The following is a 16,870-nucleotide window of genomic DNA, read 5'->3' as shown; positions in this document are numbered from 1 at the left end:
TTGCAGGTATGAAACTGAGGAGATAGCCAACAGTGGATTGAGACAGAGAAAATCTTAAGGCATCCCCAGCAAAATGTGTCTGAGGTTTTCATCAGGATTCTTTTTACTGTTGTTCTTTTGCAGTTTTGGAGTTACTATTTAATTTATCTGTAGGTTAACTGGGGCAGATTCCAGTGGGAAAGGCTTTAGGGGGTAGATCCGTCCCCAGGGATAATTAGGATGGTAGGCACCTGTGACTAACAAGATCCCTGATGTGGCTAATTTGTTCCCACACCTATTCCACTGAAGTGAATGTTACTTATGCTCTTATATCATTTAGATGTTTATGAAAACCAACCCCTTGCAAACTGAAATGTGCAGAGACTAATCTTAGGCTCCTGTTTTTGAAATTAGTCGATTTGAAGTATAGGCTTGAAATGTGACTTGGGAGATAGGGTTGTCGAGTGGAGAGAACACCTGAGTGGGATTCAGTAGACCAGAGGTCTATTCCTGGCTTTGCCACTTGTTTGCTGGCAACTTGAATCTCTCAGTGCTTCACTTTCCACATCCATAAAATGGGAATAAATGATACTTACCTCTTTTTGAGATCAGCAGATGAGAAATGCTATGAACAAGTTAACTAGTATTACTGTAGTCCTTAGAGCATGCAGAGGATGGGCTTCTGGTGGAGATGGTACATTTAAATAATGGGGAGATACCTGCTTGTGTGAGCACAGACATGGATCTCTCTGCTATCGTTTTCAGAGGCCGAACTCCAGGTATTGCTGCAGAGGAGACTAGAGAAGAAGTAGCCAAAGGAAAGGAAAAGAAATACTGGAGAACAAAAGTATATTTGAAATGGAAGAAATCTACATTTCAATGAAAATACTTTTAAGCTATTTCAAATGGCTGAGAGAAATAATTACAAAGTTTGGAAATAGAGAATGGCATCTTTGATATTTTTTTCTCCTGTGAAGCAATTAAAATAAGCAATGTTTCAAATACTCAGCAGAAGATTGCTAATGGCTGAACCCAAAAGCTTTCATAAAATTCTTGGGGCCTTTTTTTCTTCTAAAAAAAGACCAAAAATATTAAGGTGTTCTTTCTAGATAGATTAATGCATGATGCAGTTGTTAGTTGGATGCCATAAAAACTACAGCAGCCCAGACTAGCTGAGAAGAAGAGCCAGATTTAAATCATGCAACAGTCCAGTTAATATCAATGTATAATTAAGAAAAGCACAAAAAGTCTGTACTGTTGATTTGATGGGAAAAAATCTAATAGGATTTCTTTAGGAATTTTCCATTCCAGTTGCCCTTGTAGACATTTAATGGATTTCCTACCCTTTCTGTGGTATTAGTGGCAATAATCACACGTTAAAATCAAGCCCTAAAATGGAACACAGATAGACAAATTAGCCTGTCCAAAGAGTGGTCTTTATAAAATGACTCTGTGAGCTCACGCTAAAATTTTAGTACACATGTCTCAAATGTGGTGTGAAAATTTGCCATATAATCTTGATGTAATGCGAACCCATTTCTTCACCTTTCTAATCTTGCTGAAATTCCTAACAATTCAGAAATACTAAATTATGGGTTATTAAACCTAAATAATTGGTCTTTTGAAATGGCAAGGTTTTTTTCTAGTCATGTATATTAGTAGTACATTGAGGTGGGTTCTTCCGTGACTGGCAGAAATTTAGAGTACAATTTTCCTTATTAATATGCACATACGAATGACCATACTGGGTCAGATCAAAGGTCCATCTAGCCCACTCTCCTGCCTTCCAACAGTGGCCGATGCCAGGTGCCCCAGAGGGAATGAACAGAACAGGGAATCATAAAGTGATCCATCCCCTGTCGCCATTCCCAGCTTCTGACAAACCGAGGCTAGGGGCACCATTCCTCTCATCGTGGCTAATTGCCATTGAAGGACCTATCCCCCATGAATTTATCTAGGTCTTTTTTGAACTCTGTTAAAGTCCTGGTCTTCACAACATCCTCTGGCGAGGAGTTCCATAGGTTGGCTGTGCGTTGTGTGAAGAAATACTTTCTTTTCTTTTAAACTTGCTACCTATTAATGTCACAGAGTCTCATGAATCTCCCACTCATTACAGGATAACTCAATCCCTAGAATGAAAGTAAAGGGGTGTCACCTGCCACACCATACAAATCGTTATGGAAGTTTAGCTAAGTACCCCTATTTGATTGCTTTTATGGTTGTGCCTTGAGTGTTAAGGGTGCACTGAAGTTGTAAAATTAAAGGACAATGTGTACACAGCTGCCTAGCAAAGAGGGGAGAAGGACTGGCACTGGATTGAAGCAGCCGTGTATTTGTGGCCACCACTTTATTGTTGACCCATTGAGATCTGAGGGAATTATCTCAATAATCCAAGAAGACTGCAATCTCAAAATACCCCTGCTATCTCAGGAGCAAACATAGCAGAGAGTCATTTTATACTTTATTAGAACATATGAGAATACAATACAATGGCCAGAATAAAACAGGGTGCATTATTCCATCCCTCTATATCTTCTTTTCCAATACTAAATCTGTCTGGAGACCTTTTAAATTAAATTTAAAATTGTTGCCCTTTTGTTTAGCAAATAAGAAAAGAACAGAGATAACACCTGAGTAACATATAACAGTGAAAGTTCTACAGTCTAGTTCACCATTACTGACTGAGTCACCGTAGTCCAAATTCACCCCAGGTGTAATCCCACTGATAAATCAGAGGTGAATATTGGCCTATTATATGAAAGTATAGTGTGACAGCTGTGATAAAATGAAATTCTTCTCATTAACATCCTTCTAGCTGAAATGGGAGGGCATTCTGGGTAAGGTATCTTCAGCAATGAATTGCATTCCTCCCCACTTTAAGCAATTGGGACCCTAGGTCATGTTGAAAATCTGATCTTTTCTCCTAAGCTGCATGTCACCAGGTAAGTGTGATGGGTAAAGTTCCTTTTAAATGGTCACTCAAGACAGAGTAGTGGTGATTCTTACCACAGCTTTCAATATATGTATGCAGTTCTCTGATACCAAATCAGTTAACGGAGCCTTTTCTAGCTGTTGTTCTTAAGAGGTAAGCTACACTGATCTAAAAACATGAAAAAAAATATGAAAAAAGGGTTCCCAACCTTGTCTAACTTACATAGCAGTTATACTCCAAAGGGATGAGGAAACTTTTTCCACTCCTACCCAAAAGCCATCCATCTCTAGAGGTCACTATAATTGTGTTCCAGCCTCCTTACATGGAACACAATTGACAAGATTAAAATAAACCAATTCATTGGTTACCTAGCTACAGTAAGTCTAACGTATGCAGAAAAGATAGCATTTCGTTTACTGAAGTTTGCCATTGAAATTGCTCAAAGAAGAGTGGATGAGCCAGGAGATAGAAAATGGGAGACGGATCTTCTCATTTTTAGGTCTGTAATCAAGTCAGCTAGACAGTGACCCAAAAAGTAATTATCGATCTGATAAAAGGGAGAGGTAACACTGTGGGACACATGAATAACTGCCCTTGGATGTGAAAAAAAGAGTTGAATTGAAATATCTAGTTTGTCAATACACCTGGAAGGCCTAGTTTGGATATAAGAGGGAAGAAAAAGCATTTTAACTTTAGGTAAATTTAGTTCTAAGAAAGATCCTAGACGAACAATGGGGATGAAGTCCTCTGATCTGTCCTACGTGACTGTTCCTGCTGTCATTCTCCTATTATTCCGTCTCTTTTCCTCCTTCTCTTTCCTTTATCTGTGTTATCCGTGCCTTTACTGCTACCTCTATCCATGCCTCCAATTTCTTCTAACGTCATATGGCCTCCCATACCCAAGTACATACAATTTTTTTGAAACACGTCTTCATTTCCATCTTTGTATACACGTATCCCTATGGCTGTGTCTACACTGGGCCACTTATTCCGGAAAAGCAGCCCCTTTTCCGGAATAAGCTGCGAGCTGTCTACACTGGCCGCTTGCTTTTCCGGAAAAGCAATGACGATCTACTGTAAAATTGTCAGTGTTTTTCCGGAAAAACTATGCTGCTCCCATTCAGGCAAAAGTCCTTTTCCGGAAAAACTGTTCCGGAAAAGGGCCAGTGTAGACAGCACAGTAGTGTTTTTCGCAAAAAAGCCCCGATCATGAAAATGACGATCGGGGCTTTTTTCCGGAAAAGCGTGTCTACATTGGCCACGGACGCTTTTCCGGAAAAAGTGCTTTTCCGGAAAAGCATCCTGCCAATGTAGACACGCTTTTTCCAGAAATACTTACAACGGAAAACTGTTCCGTTGTAAGCATTTCCGGAAAGGGGTGCCAGTGTAGACGTAGCCATACTGTATATGCAATGACTATAAGAAGCAGTCAAAAAATCAGACTCTCTCTCTCTCTCTCTCTCTCTCTCTCTCTCTCTCTCCGTGTGTCTCTTCATACATATATGTACATGTAATGCAGCCTTTGAGAGGAATGTAGCATCAATTAAGTATCTATGCTCACCCTAGTCCCACCTCATCCTTTCTTTCTGCCTCCCTTTGCATCCTTTGTTTATATTTCAGACTCCTTAAGACAAGGACTGTCTCTTCCAATGTGTTTGTACAGCAGTTAGCACAGTGGGCCTGCAGGCCCTGAATGGAGTTCTGGTCCTGTCTGGGAGTTTTGAGTGCCCTTATAATACATAAATAATAGATAATAGAGGATCCCTCAGTTCTCTCTGGTGGGAGAGCCTATTTCTGGGGTTTGTGTAACTGGAAATCTGAGTAAAAATATCTACACACTGTATATTTTTTAAAATAATCTTTTAAAAGAACATTTTGGGAGGCATCTGCTAAATTGAAAACCCAATGAAACAAAATCAAACATCTACTGAATAAGATCAGCAATACAATCTGCCCACTTCACCCTATTAGTGCACCTCAACACTGTCCTGGAATAAACAATGTAAGGGATGAAGATAAAACTCCATTTCCTTGGCCAGCAAGAACATAATCAAAATTGGCACCCTGGCTGGTTCTCTTGTCAGAGATGTTATGTTCACCTACATCACTTTGCCTTTTTGAAAAGGATAGAATAGTCCTACCAGACACAGGTTCCATCTGGGACTACTCCTATGCAACTTCTACACCATAGTCTCAGGCAGGTTGGAGTGACTGCCATCACATGATCACTGTACAGCTGGCAGGAAGAGATGAAACTGCTCATTTCCATCTGCGACATTTCTCAGCCAGGAAGAAAGCTACAAGGCACCAAACTGGAGGCTGAGAGGCATCAGAGCGGCCACCTGTTAGACATACTGATAAAGAGAAAACTTAGTAAAATGTAGAGCTGTGAAGAACTGCAGGGAATAAAATAAACTGATAAAGGGGAAGTGATTGTACTTTCTTGCCACCAACCACCATTTACAGCTCTCATCTGAGGTCAGAACCCAGGAGAACAGAATCAAACACAAGCCTATATGTGAAACACATTACAAGAGACACACTGAAGGTGTGGATAGCACAGATCAGCTGCTAGAGTTAGAGGATACAGTATATTGTACTGTTAAAAAGGGTTGAGGAAAATGAAATTCCATATGGTCCAATTAGCAATGCACAATGCTTTTGCTAGAAGCCAGAAAATAGCACCTGAAAGGTTGTTGTCATTTCTGGACTTGCAAACACATATCAGTTGCAGCCTTGTATCTCTAGGTGCAGACCTCCCTGACTTTGAGAGAGGAGGGAGGGAATCAAAGAACATTGAATCTGCTACAAGGAAATCAGATTTCCCTCCACATAAAGTGGTGAACAGCAAGATTCTGCCAAATCCAGATTCAAAGAGAGGGGGAGAGGAAAATTCTTAATTGATGTAAGTCATAATAGTTCTATAGACTTGGGGAGGAGGGGAATATTTCCAGCAGCTGAAGATCTCCTAGAACTCAACCTAGTGTTCCATGGAGCTCCATGAATTGAATCAAATATTTGCCAACATAGATTAATTTGAATAGGTGCCCAGTTTTCCATGCACAACCTATTTGTCAGAGGAAAAGAGACTAGGAGGTAAGTTCCTCTTTTAATGTGCACATGTAACTTACAGGAATGGGAAATGTACCAAATGGAGAATCTTTTCCTTGGGTATTTAAGTAATTCTTTCTTCCAGAGGAAAGCAGAAGTGTGTCTAATAAATCATTGAAGGTGAAGTGGCTTTGCACCTCTCACAAGATGTAGTCAGTTCAAGTGCCAAGGTGTCATTTTTCCTTTTAATATTCAATAAAATTTTCATGGGCTGACATTAGCTATGAAATGCAAAGTTGTTTCACAGTTCTCTTGCTGCCTATAAGGACATTAAATACGCATGCAAAGGGCTGATTTTTGGCTTCTTTGTCATTGCCATTGGTGTCCATCTGCTCACCTACATGGTCCATGCAGAATGGCATATGTCTGTGCAAGTCTCCCATGTGTGCACACACAAAGCTAGATGATTGGATATCTAACTACATGTCTTTGAAATTGTGGATTTGTGCTCATGCACAAATATGCACCAACACCATGCTGGTCCTTAGACCAGAGCACTCAGAATCCTGGCACTTGCTAAAGAAATGGATAGATCAAACAATGTTCAGGTCATTCGATGGGGCTGGATAAAGCTTTGATGATTCTCACAAATAAGGATACATTTGAGAGGCCGCATGATTAGTGCGCAAGGGACGAGACTGGAACTTGGGATACATAAGTGCTATTCCCAGCTCTGACATTTCCTTGGTAAATGTCCCAGGTAAATCATTTCATTTCTCTGTGCGTCTGGGGCTAAGTCTACACTATGAGGTTTTTCTGGGATACCTGGAAAAACTCTGCAGCATCCAGGGAAGAGCAGACGCATTTTTTTGCAGAGAAGCAGATGCGCTCTTTTGGAAGCTCTGTCTTCCTCCTCCCATGAGGAAGAAGAGCTCTTTCAAAAGAGAAGGCTTTTTTGAAATTTGGCCCATTGTAGATGGGCCAAATTTTGGAAAAGCCTCTTCTGAAAAAACTATTGGAAAAATTTGCGTACCTTTCTCCAATAGATCACTGTAGTGTAGATATAGCCTGATTCTCTACCTACCCTTTGCCTGTCTTGTCTATTTAGGGTCAGATTTTTAAAAACACCAAGGCTGTGTCTAAACTGGCCAGTTTTTCTGGAAAATCAGCCGCTTTTCTGGAAAAACTTGCCAGCTGTCTACACTGGCCGCTTGAACTTCCGCAAAAGCACTGACTTCCTACTGTTAGAAATCAGTGCTTTTTGTGGAAATACTATGCTGCTCCCATTTGGGCAAAAGTCCCTTTTGTGCAAAAGTTTTGCGCAAAAGGGCCAGTGTAGACAGCTGAGATTTGTTTTGCTCAAAAAAGCCCTGATCGTGAAAATGGCGATGGTGGATTTTTTGCGCAAAAACGCGTCTAGATTGGCCATGGATGCTATTCCGCAAAAAGTGCTTTTGCAGAAAAGCATCCATGTCAATCTAGACGCTTTTTTCCGAAAATGCTTTTAATGGAAAACTTTTCCGTTAAAAGCATTTCCGGAAAATCATGCCAGTCTAGACGTAGCCCAAGTGAGTTAAGAATCAGTGTCGCTGTGCTCCTACTTCATGCAGGTATCTTTACCCTATTATGCGCATGTTATATCTATTTAGATTGCAAGTTCCTTAGGGCCAGGTCATCTTTGACTTTTAACTGTGCCTAGCAGAAGGCCATTCTGAGATAGGATTACTAAATGCTAGTGTAATGCAAAGAATACGGTCTAATTCTGCTTGCAAAAATGGAAGTACTTGTCAGTATTATCAAATCCAGGTCAAACAGAATTGCCTCAGTTTTCAGTTATCTGGTTTTACTGCCTGTATTTGCAGTAAAATAAACCTTAACTGCCTGTATTTGCTAAAATATTGTTTAAATCTAAAATCAAGATCAAGCAAAGTGGATTTTAATAACCTAGTTAATTTACTTTAATTTTGGATATCTCTATCTGAATAGGGACAAAAATATGAACACTGATTTTATCTGCTTATGTTTAATTTAACTGTACATACTTTTGGTGGATTAAGTTTTGATTTAATTGTGGAAATGCTATATTTTGCTGGAATTTTCTGATATATGAACATCTACCATAATGACAGCTAATTCTTCCTGACTATATGCAGTACTTTATTATTCCACAACATGTACTGTTTTGCCACTATATACTCTAGTGGTGTGTGTACATTACAATTTTTAAGGGGGTTAAGATGTCTCATAGCACAATAGAGGAGGATATAAATTCAAATGATTCATATTTTAAAAACATACAGTAAGAAGAGCTACCCTGGAAAGGCCACTGACTGATCTAATTTGTTAACATGACTCTGGAAGTTACCAATATTTGTGGCTCTTTTCTGGGAACACCTAGATTAATAGAGTTTAAGGTCTGAAGGGACTATCAGCTCATCTAGTCTGATGTGTATAACACAGGCCAGAGAATTCCATCACGGCGCATATCCTTCCAGCAAAGCATCCAGTTTTGATCTGAAGACTTTCATGAGAATGAAGAATCCATGATTTCCCTTGGTAGTTTATTCCCCCACAGGTAAAAATGTATGCCTTGTTCCTAATATACATTTGTCTGGATATAACTTCTAGCCACTGGTTCTTGTTATGATTGTCTCTACTAGATTAAATACCCATTAATACCAGTATTTTATCCCTGGGAAGGAACTTCTTCTGGACTTTGTAACATAGCAGGATGAATTATGCAATTGTGGTTCACCGAGGAACACATTTAGACTGTGTCTACACTTATTTCGAGTCTCGACATTTGGCACTGTCTACACAGTACTAAATTCCAAAATAAAGTGCTATTTTGAGCCATCCCTTACTCCTCATAGAATGAGGTTTACAGGGATGGTGAAATAGCACATCTGCTATATTTCAAGATACCTCTGGTATCCCGAAATAACTTCGCTGTGTAAAAATACCTTTAGCGCTAACTCAATGCTGGAAAAACGTATGCTGCAAATGATCAAATCTGATATCTATGTAAATTTTTAAATCTAGACAGCGATATGCTACTTATATACATACTCAAACCTTCCTTGAACATCTCTAAACAACTATTCTCTTCAATAATCTCCCACAATAATTGTCCTCAATCTCCCAGTGAATCCTACAGGTTGTTCATATGCTGATATGTTTTTTTTAACTGATCTTGGCTATTCATTTTAAATATATGCCCATATAATTTTGCAAGTTTCCAGCTGTTCTGAAATTTTGAAGTGATCCATCCAATCAGTGTTCAACAATCGATCATGTTGCATAGTTCTATTACATCTCTTCTTTGTTCAGGACTAAATCATCTTCAGCTTCTTAATTTCTAGATACATTGATTTTCAGCCTCGAGCCACAAAGCCAGAAGTCTTTTTTAGTTGTTTGTCTGTGGCTCTTTCCTGTATCTCATATGTTGTTGTTTTGGGGTTATAGGTATAAAACAATCTAAACAGAACACAGTGTTTGAAGTGCAAATTCACCATCCAAATTTATGGGGCGAGTTTTCAAATTCTATAGTTTAGCATAACCAGGGCTGCCACCAGAAGTGGGAGGGGTAAAGGGAGAAGTTGCCCCAAGACTTGGTGATTTAAAAGGGCCTGGGGCTTTGGGTCACCAATGCAGCTATTGCAGTGATGGCTGGAGCCCTGGGCTCTTTAAATTGTTCCTGGAGCGCCATCTGTCACAGTCCAGGTGGCACTGAGGGCTGGCTGCCTCTAGCTCTGCCCCTTCCACTTGAGGCTCCACCCCTTCCAGGGGGCCTAGAGCTGAGAACCATCACCTTGTCCAGGACCTGGTGATATCTGTCACCAGCCCTGAGCATAACTTCACTGAAGTCAGTAGAACTATGCTGATTAATTACACCCGTGGATCAGGTCCCTTGGTGCCATCAGCGATTTTGGTACTTTTCAAATATCCCAAAGCAATATCCTTTCCATCCTTTTTGGTACTTTTCAAATATCCCAAAGCAATATCCTTTCCATCCTTTTTAACAGACTTTACTGCCTCAGGTTTATATTATGTGTTGCTTTTTCTTGAGACTAAACAGGAATGTCCATTCAGTATGCTTACCATTAACGCCAATAGTGGTTTTGATTCAATTTCTTTCAAGATAAAATATTCCGATATAGCCTAAAGTTTTTAGCCTGAGACCCTGCAGTTTTGTTTGAGTGTAACTCAGAGCTTGCATCTTATCCAGTGAGTTTATTCTAGACAAATTGTTAAAAAAAAATCCAGTGTCAGAACTTAAGGCATTGCACACTGGGGAAAGTCACAGACAGAATGCATACTTTGGAACATTTTTGTATTATCACATCAGATTCCCAGCACTGAGATTGTTCTACTTCAAACATGCATCTCCTTGGAGAATCTGTTAAAGATATGACGTAAGATGCAAAGAGATCAGATTTCCAATACTCTTTAGAAAGACTTTTAAAAGGGTAGGAAGAAACATATTTCCCATTTTGGGAAATAGAAGCAGCCACTCTCAACAGAAAGAAAAGTTTAAAATTGCAAAAGAAACATTAGGTTGGAATGTTATGGGAGTTATATATCTCTTTGGCAATCAATGTGGTTTGGACAGGATTTTCATGGGACTATTGAATTCAGAGTGTCATCCTCTGTAATTTACATTACAAATTCAGTGTAAAAATTTCTGACGGTTCATCAGACTAATTCCTGAGTTTCATCAGACTCTTTCCTGACTAACACTTACTGAGTCATAGAAATTACATTTTCTTTCTTAGGCTGAAATATGGACATGATAAATCAACAGAAAGAAAAGGAAAAGAAATTATGTTGATTTTTTAAGGATGAGAGAATCCAGAGTATTTAGGCTTGGGAATTATCTAAACATGTGTCCGGAATTTTTAAGAAAGACAAAATTTTTGGAGTCTGTGCTTTGGTTAGACTTCCATTTGCAATTCTGTATAATTAGAAGAAACAGAGAGCTCACATAAATTGTAGCTTCTGCCAAAAGATGCATAAAGTTCATGATTGGTCTACTTACCTTTTGTTTAATTCATAAGACACTAATATTTTCCAGACTGCCAGTCAAACTAATATTTAGGAAAGGGATGTGCTTGTGGATGTACATTCATGCATTTTGTCTGTCACATCTATCTCTGGTGAGACAATATCAATAGTTGTTCAGATCTGGTCATTTTTGAAGCCATATGTAAAAATCATCACATTTAGATAATATTCAGGTTACTAAAGCTTTGAAAGAGAGTAGATTTTTCCTATGAAATTACTATTTCATATCTGTCTCAAGTTTGAAGTGTTTGAATCTCTCATTGAAAACAATATTTCTCCCCAATAGATTTTCATGTATCTAAATGTTTTTCATTTCCATTTAAGTCACTGTCCTTTTTCTATACCAAGAATGGTTCTCCATGATGAAATACAAGTTCAAGGTTGATCAACACTGAAGAAAATATAACATACGCCCCCCCCCCCATTCTGACTGTGATGTTTTGGGATTCAACCCAGACTGACACAGGGCTCTGTCATTCAGGGAAACTTACATGCTCAAGGCCTGGACACCAAAAGCCCATATACAAGCATGCAGGTCATCCGGTGGCTTCCACCAACTGCCTACTTTTTTTTCCAGAGTGACTTCAACACCTTTGCCATCCCAAATTTCCTCCAAATTGTCTGCCAATCTGCTGAGGTTCCTAAAATTGTAACTAGCCATGTTACCTCTCTCAGTCTTGGCAAGTGAGAGCTTCGCTACTGTCAGTATCACTGGAGATTTTTAAGAATAGATTAGACAAATACCTGTCTGTGATGGTCTAGATAATACTTAGTCCTGCCATGAGTGTAGGGGACTGGACTATACGATGTCGTAAGGTCCCTTCGGGTGTGTCTACACAGCAAAGTTATTTTGGAATGACGACTGTTATTCCGAAATAACTATGCGAGTGTCTACACAGCAATTCCGTTATTTTGAAATAATGGATGGCTTAGTCCGACTTCTGTAAACCTCATTCTACGAAGATTAATGCCTATTCTGAAATAAAATGCAGGACTATGTAGCACTGCATTTTGCTTCAGCTACACCAGACTAACATGACACATTTCTATAACTATTCTGAAATAATTATTTCGGAATAGGGGCTGGGTAGCTGCTCCACTTCTGCTATTTTGAAAAAGCCCCTCTCCAGGGCCATTCTAAGTTATTCCCCCTAGGGCTCTAAATTAAGATAGTACATCTACATAGGGAAGCTTGACTTGGATTAATTTTGAGGCTTCCCTGCAGTGTAGACATTCTATTTAAATAAGCTATTTTGAAATAACTATTCCGGAATAGCTTATTCCGAAATAACTGTGGAGTGTAGATGTAGCCTTCCAGTCCTATGATTCTAGCATTTTAAGACTGAGCATGGCAACAGCTTCCTGAGGTACCCGGTTTTCTTCCTTGTCAGTGAGCATGGATTCCTGTTGTTCTTCCTTTTCTGTGACTTTCCCATCCTTCTTTGGATTCGTAGCTAAATACGGCTTCCATTGTTTTGCTTCTAAAATGTATAATTTATATTGAAGAAAGGTAGATAGCTGCTTTCCCTCCTGTTGGGGACAAAACTTGTTTCTCCATGTGTTTGGTCACAGACTTTAAAGTATAATGCCAGTTAGTATCCCTAATTCCTTCCATAGTGCTATCTAATACATATATTTCACAGTAATGTTAATCACCATTGTGTCACAGGCTATCTTAATAGACATCCTTGATTAAATTGCATATGTTTCGTGTGCATAATAGTGATTTGTTGAACATGTAAAGACATGTCTAATCTTTGGAATTAATCTTAAAATTTAAGACACAATCCTATGCCCACTGAAATCAGTGATAATCTTTCCATCAATTTTCATAACAGTTGGGTCAGGTCAATACTGTATATACAGGAATTTTAAAGAATGACATTAAAAATATTCCACTTGACTAATGGTGTACTTTCCATTTGATCCATTACATGCTTGTTAAAATCCATTTAGGTGGTTTCTTATCCAAAGCCCAATGAAGTCAACAGGAATTTTCCCATTGATTCCAGTAGACCTTAGATTTTGTGACCTGCTAGTTGTGTTAGCCAGGATTTCTTATTAATTTGGAGGAGCAATTTACATCTTCCTGGCAGGTATGTGAATAAAGATCTTCATGAATCACCTTTCTCAAGAGGACCAGTCACAGATACTTAGTTTAAGGCACTTTTATAGGAACAGCAATGGAGGTTAATGTCCAATAGAAAATACATCAGCTAAAGAGCTAAAATATGCAGCTATGTTTTACTAGTAGCATTGGCCCAGAAATGAGAAATTCATTATGGAATGTTTGCTAATGAGTTATTAATGTCTTTCTAATTGTTTCCACATTTGGGAGAGCAATCTTTCTAAAGCATCTAGAGAACCACTGTGGTCACTGGGCATTTGGATCAGGACCATAACATCTGATATAACCTATAACAACTTCATGTGTTATAACGGATTTTATTTTGTTGATTGAGTTACTTTTATGGGCTTATTTTATGGTTCATTTAATGTTTTCCCCCTAAGCTATTCTCTCCTCCTCCACAACTCTTTAAGGTAAAATACTAAATGAACAAAGAATTTCTATTCACAACAGACTTGAAAGCAAATCAACCAAAATACAGTCAGATAGGTTAAGTAAGGGCTATGTTGGATCCTGACTTAGAGCTCAGAGAATTACACACACTATTAAACTGTATATCTCTGTAAGCTGCATAGCTTTCATAGAGTCAGCTATCCATAACATATCCAGTGTCATGTAAATGCAAATTAAATAAACAAATTAAAAATAGCTTCCATTATAGTGATCAATTAATGTTTTAAGCCTTTAATGCATGTGGAGCATGACTCTAATTACATGATTCTACTACTGGAAGATTTTAAAGAGCTTCTTGATCTTCAGGATATTTGTATCTTTGGGATAATTTTCTTGTAAGAAACTAACTTTCAGAAAAGGTTTATTTCTATCACTAGAAAAGTTGGCAGCTACAATTTTGGTTTGTCCTGTTTATTTTTAATATTCCTGATCAATCCTGAACAAAACAAATCACATATTTTAGCTGATCTGCTACCCCCCCAAAAAACAAACAAACAAACAGGGTCAGAAAAGGGTTTATTTTTGACAGATCCACGTCTAGACTGCCTTTTTTTCCCCAAAAAACTCCATTTCAAAAAAAGTGAGGCCATGATTATGCGAATGCAGCACAGGATATTTAAATCTCGGCTTCATTAGCAATTTCAATGTGCTTAATTTGCATCTCTGTCGACAGAGGGATGCAGTCTAGATGTAACCATGGATTCCTGGTTCACTTAACTCCAAGGAACCTTGACAAATGGGAAAATGCGGTCACAAGTCAACAAGATGAAATTCAAGAAGGAAAAGTGCAAAGTACTTCCCCTGAGAAGTAAAAAATCAAACCTGTAACTACACAATGGGGAATTATGGGCTGGGTGGTAGTACTGCTAAAAAGGATCTGGGGGTAATAATGTATCAGAAATTGAACAGGACTCAATAATGTGATGCAACAGTGGGAAAAGAAAATAATATTCTGAGGTGTGTTAACAGGAGTGCCATAAGAAAGACAGTAGAGGTCTGGCTGTCTAGCTCTATTCGGCACTGGTTAGGTCTTAGCTGGAGTACTGTGTCTAGTTCTGGGTGCCACAATATCCAATAAAGATGTGGATAAAGTGGAGCAAACCCAGAAGAAAACAAACAAAAATGACAATAGATTTAGAAAACTTGGACTATGAGGAAAGGTTTAAAAGACTGACCTGTTTTCTTTTTTAGAGAAAAGAAGATAGAGGGAGGACCTGATGATAGTGTTCTGCTGTGATAAAGGCTATTATATAGGATGGTGGTCAATTGTTCTCCATGTTCACTAGAGGTAGGACAAGAACTAATGAATTTAATCTGCAGCAAGGGAGACTTAGATTAGTCATTAGGGGAAAAATTCCCACTCTACAGGCAATTAAGTTCTGGAATAGACTTCCAAGGCAGATTGTGGGACCCATCATTGGAGGTTTTTAGAAGAGGTTGGACAAAAACCTGCCAGGGAGAGCGTACATTCACATGGTCCTGCATCAGTGCAGGGCCTGAACTTGCTGGCCTTTTGAGGACCCTTCCACATTTCTCTGATTCTATTATTTCCAAATGAAGTTACACATCAAAGGGATTCTCCTCTCCAAATTCAACATCTTCCTCTGTAGATACTCTGCCCTATACTGTGTTTCTGACAAATACCAACATGACTGTCTTGTTCAAATGATAAATTAGCCTTACATGTATGGGCAGCAGTTCTCTGAAGTATGAAGGTAGAACTGTCTATCTCTGAGATGCTCAGTACTGAACAAATTATACTTTGGCTGTGCATTCTGACTCTTCACTGCCATCTTTGATTATTGACCTTGATAATTGGTACTTCTTCTAGAGAAATGTTATTTTCTCAGCTGAACATAGATACTCCTCTCCTGGGTTTCTTCCTTTTGTGATGAATGGCTTGATGCTATGACAAAACAGAAGAAAACCCTCTGGGAAAGACCAGAGATATGTTTCCCTTGTTACATAGTATACTACCAATAAAAGTCAAGTTTATTAAGAATTTCACACTTTGGAAAAGAAACAGTTCCCAACCTGTGCAAAGCCTGATGTAAAAGTCACTTGGCATCACTGCAAAGACTGCCATTGACTTCAGTATCCCTCTTTTGAGTACTGGCCTCATAAGTACCCTGCTCACACAAGTACAGGCCTCCAGGATAATAAAACACTAGGACCACAACACAAAAGATGTTCAGAAGTTCAAGAGGGCACAGAAATAAGATAGAATGATAAACAGTGTAAAGTTTCGTTAGTGTCAACTGCTGGAAGAAATCAGTTCCAATGCTGGACACTTATAGAAGTATTTCAAATTAAATATTTGAAAGGAGCCACAAGATTTTGTCTGACTGGCTCAAACAGCATATTTTCCACTAAGAAAGAGAGACACCTGGAGTAGGTGTAATCCATAACGAATCACGAGGAACACCATAATTTAAATCATGTGACAAAATCGCAACTACTTCATCTCAAGCACTGTGATGTGCTGATTATTATTGATTTGTATGATAGAAGATAGCTAATGTAAAATATGATGGCATGCTCATTAATAAAAATATTGGGGAAAACAGCATTTTCATGGAAAACACAAACCTGAAAGGGTATGTCTGCATTGCATTCCTCCTTCGAGAGAGGAATGCAAATACAGACAAGCGAGTTTGCAAATGAAGCGCAGATTTGAATTTCCCGTGCTTCATTTGCATAATCGCGGATGGCTGCTATTCCGAAATAGCGTATTTCGAGAAAACAAACACGGTCCATGCGTGGTTATTTTAAAAAAAACACCCTTCCTTCAAAATAACCCTTACTCCTTAAAAAATGAGGTTTAAGGGTTATTTCAAAGGAAGGGCATTTTCTTGAAATAACGCTGCGTGGACTGCCTTTGTTTTCCCCTTAATACGCTATTTTGGAAAAGCGGCTGCCCGCAATTATGCAAATAAAGCATGGGAAATTCAAATCTGCGCTTCATTTGCCATTTCGCTTGTCCGCATTTGCATTCCTCTCTTGAAGGAAGAATGCAATGTAGACATACCCAAAGAATGGACATTTGGAGTGATTCTAGCCTTGAACTGAATGTGTAATTTTCTTCTAGTGACATGGTTTCTTACTTATAAGCGTCACATATAGCTAGTAAGATCATTGGAGAAACTGAGAAGGTAGTTTTACAGGAGAAAAATGTGCCAATTTTGCGGGTGAGATGGGGGAAAGTTGGGCCTGCTTCACAAATTGTCACAAAGCACAGAGGATTATACAAAGCTCTAGCCATG

At 38.8% G+C, this 16,870-nt stretch overlaps 1 long non-coding RNA gene across 13 annotated transcripts in view; it reads left to right on the top strand.

Moving 5' to 3' along the window:
• The window catches only part of LOC102451360 (uncharacterized), a 154,442-nt gene that overhangs the window by 32,645 nt on the left and 104,927 nt on the right, over window positions 1–16,870 (top strand). For 2 of the 13 annotated variants that reach the window (XR_012895716.2, XR_001368548.4), the window contains exon 6: window positions 745–6,097. The exons of 4 other annotated variants lie outside the window; for them this stretch is intronic. This is a non-coding gene — a long non-coding RNA (uncharacterized LOC102451360). 7 more of the 13 variants (XR_012895709.2, XR_001368550.4, XR_001368553.4 and 4 more) reach the window with 7 other exon arrangements.

The sequence above is a fragment of the Pelodiscus sinensis genome, chromosome 14 (assembly GCF_052426305.1).
Source record: "Pelodiscus sinensis isolate ZL-2025 chromosome 14, ASM5242630v1, whole genome shotgun sequence".
Classification (NCBI taxonomy): domain Eukaryota; kingdom Metazoa; phylum Chordata; order Testudines; family Trionychidae; genus Pelodiscus; species Pelodiscus sinensis.
The sequence above is the reverse complement of the archived record's forward strand: the minus strand, read 5'-3'. Positions and strand labels throughout refer to the sequence as shown.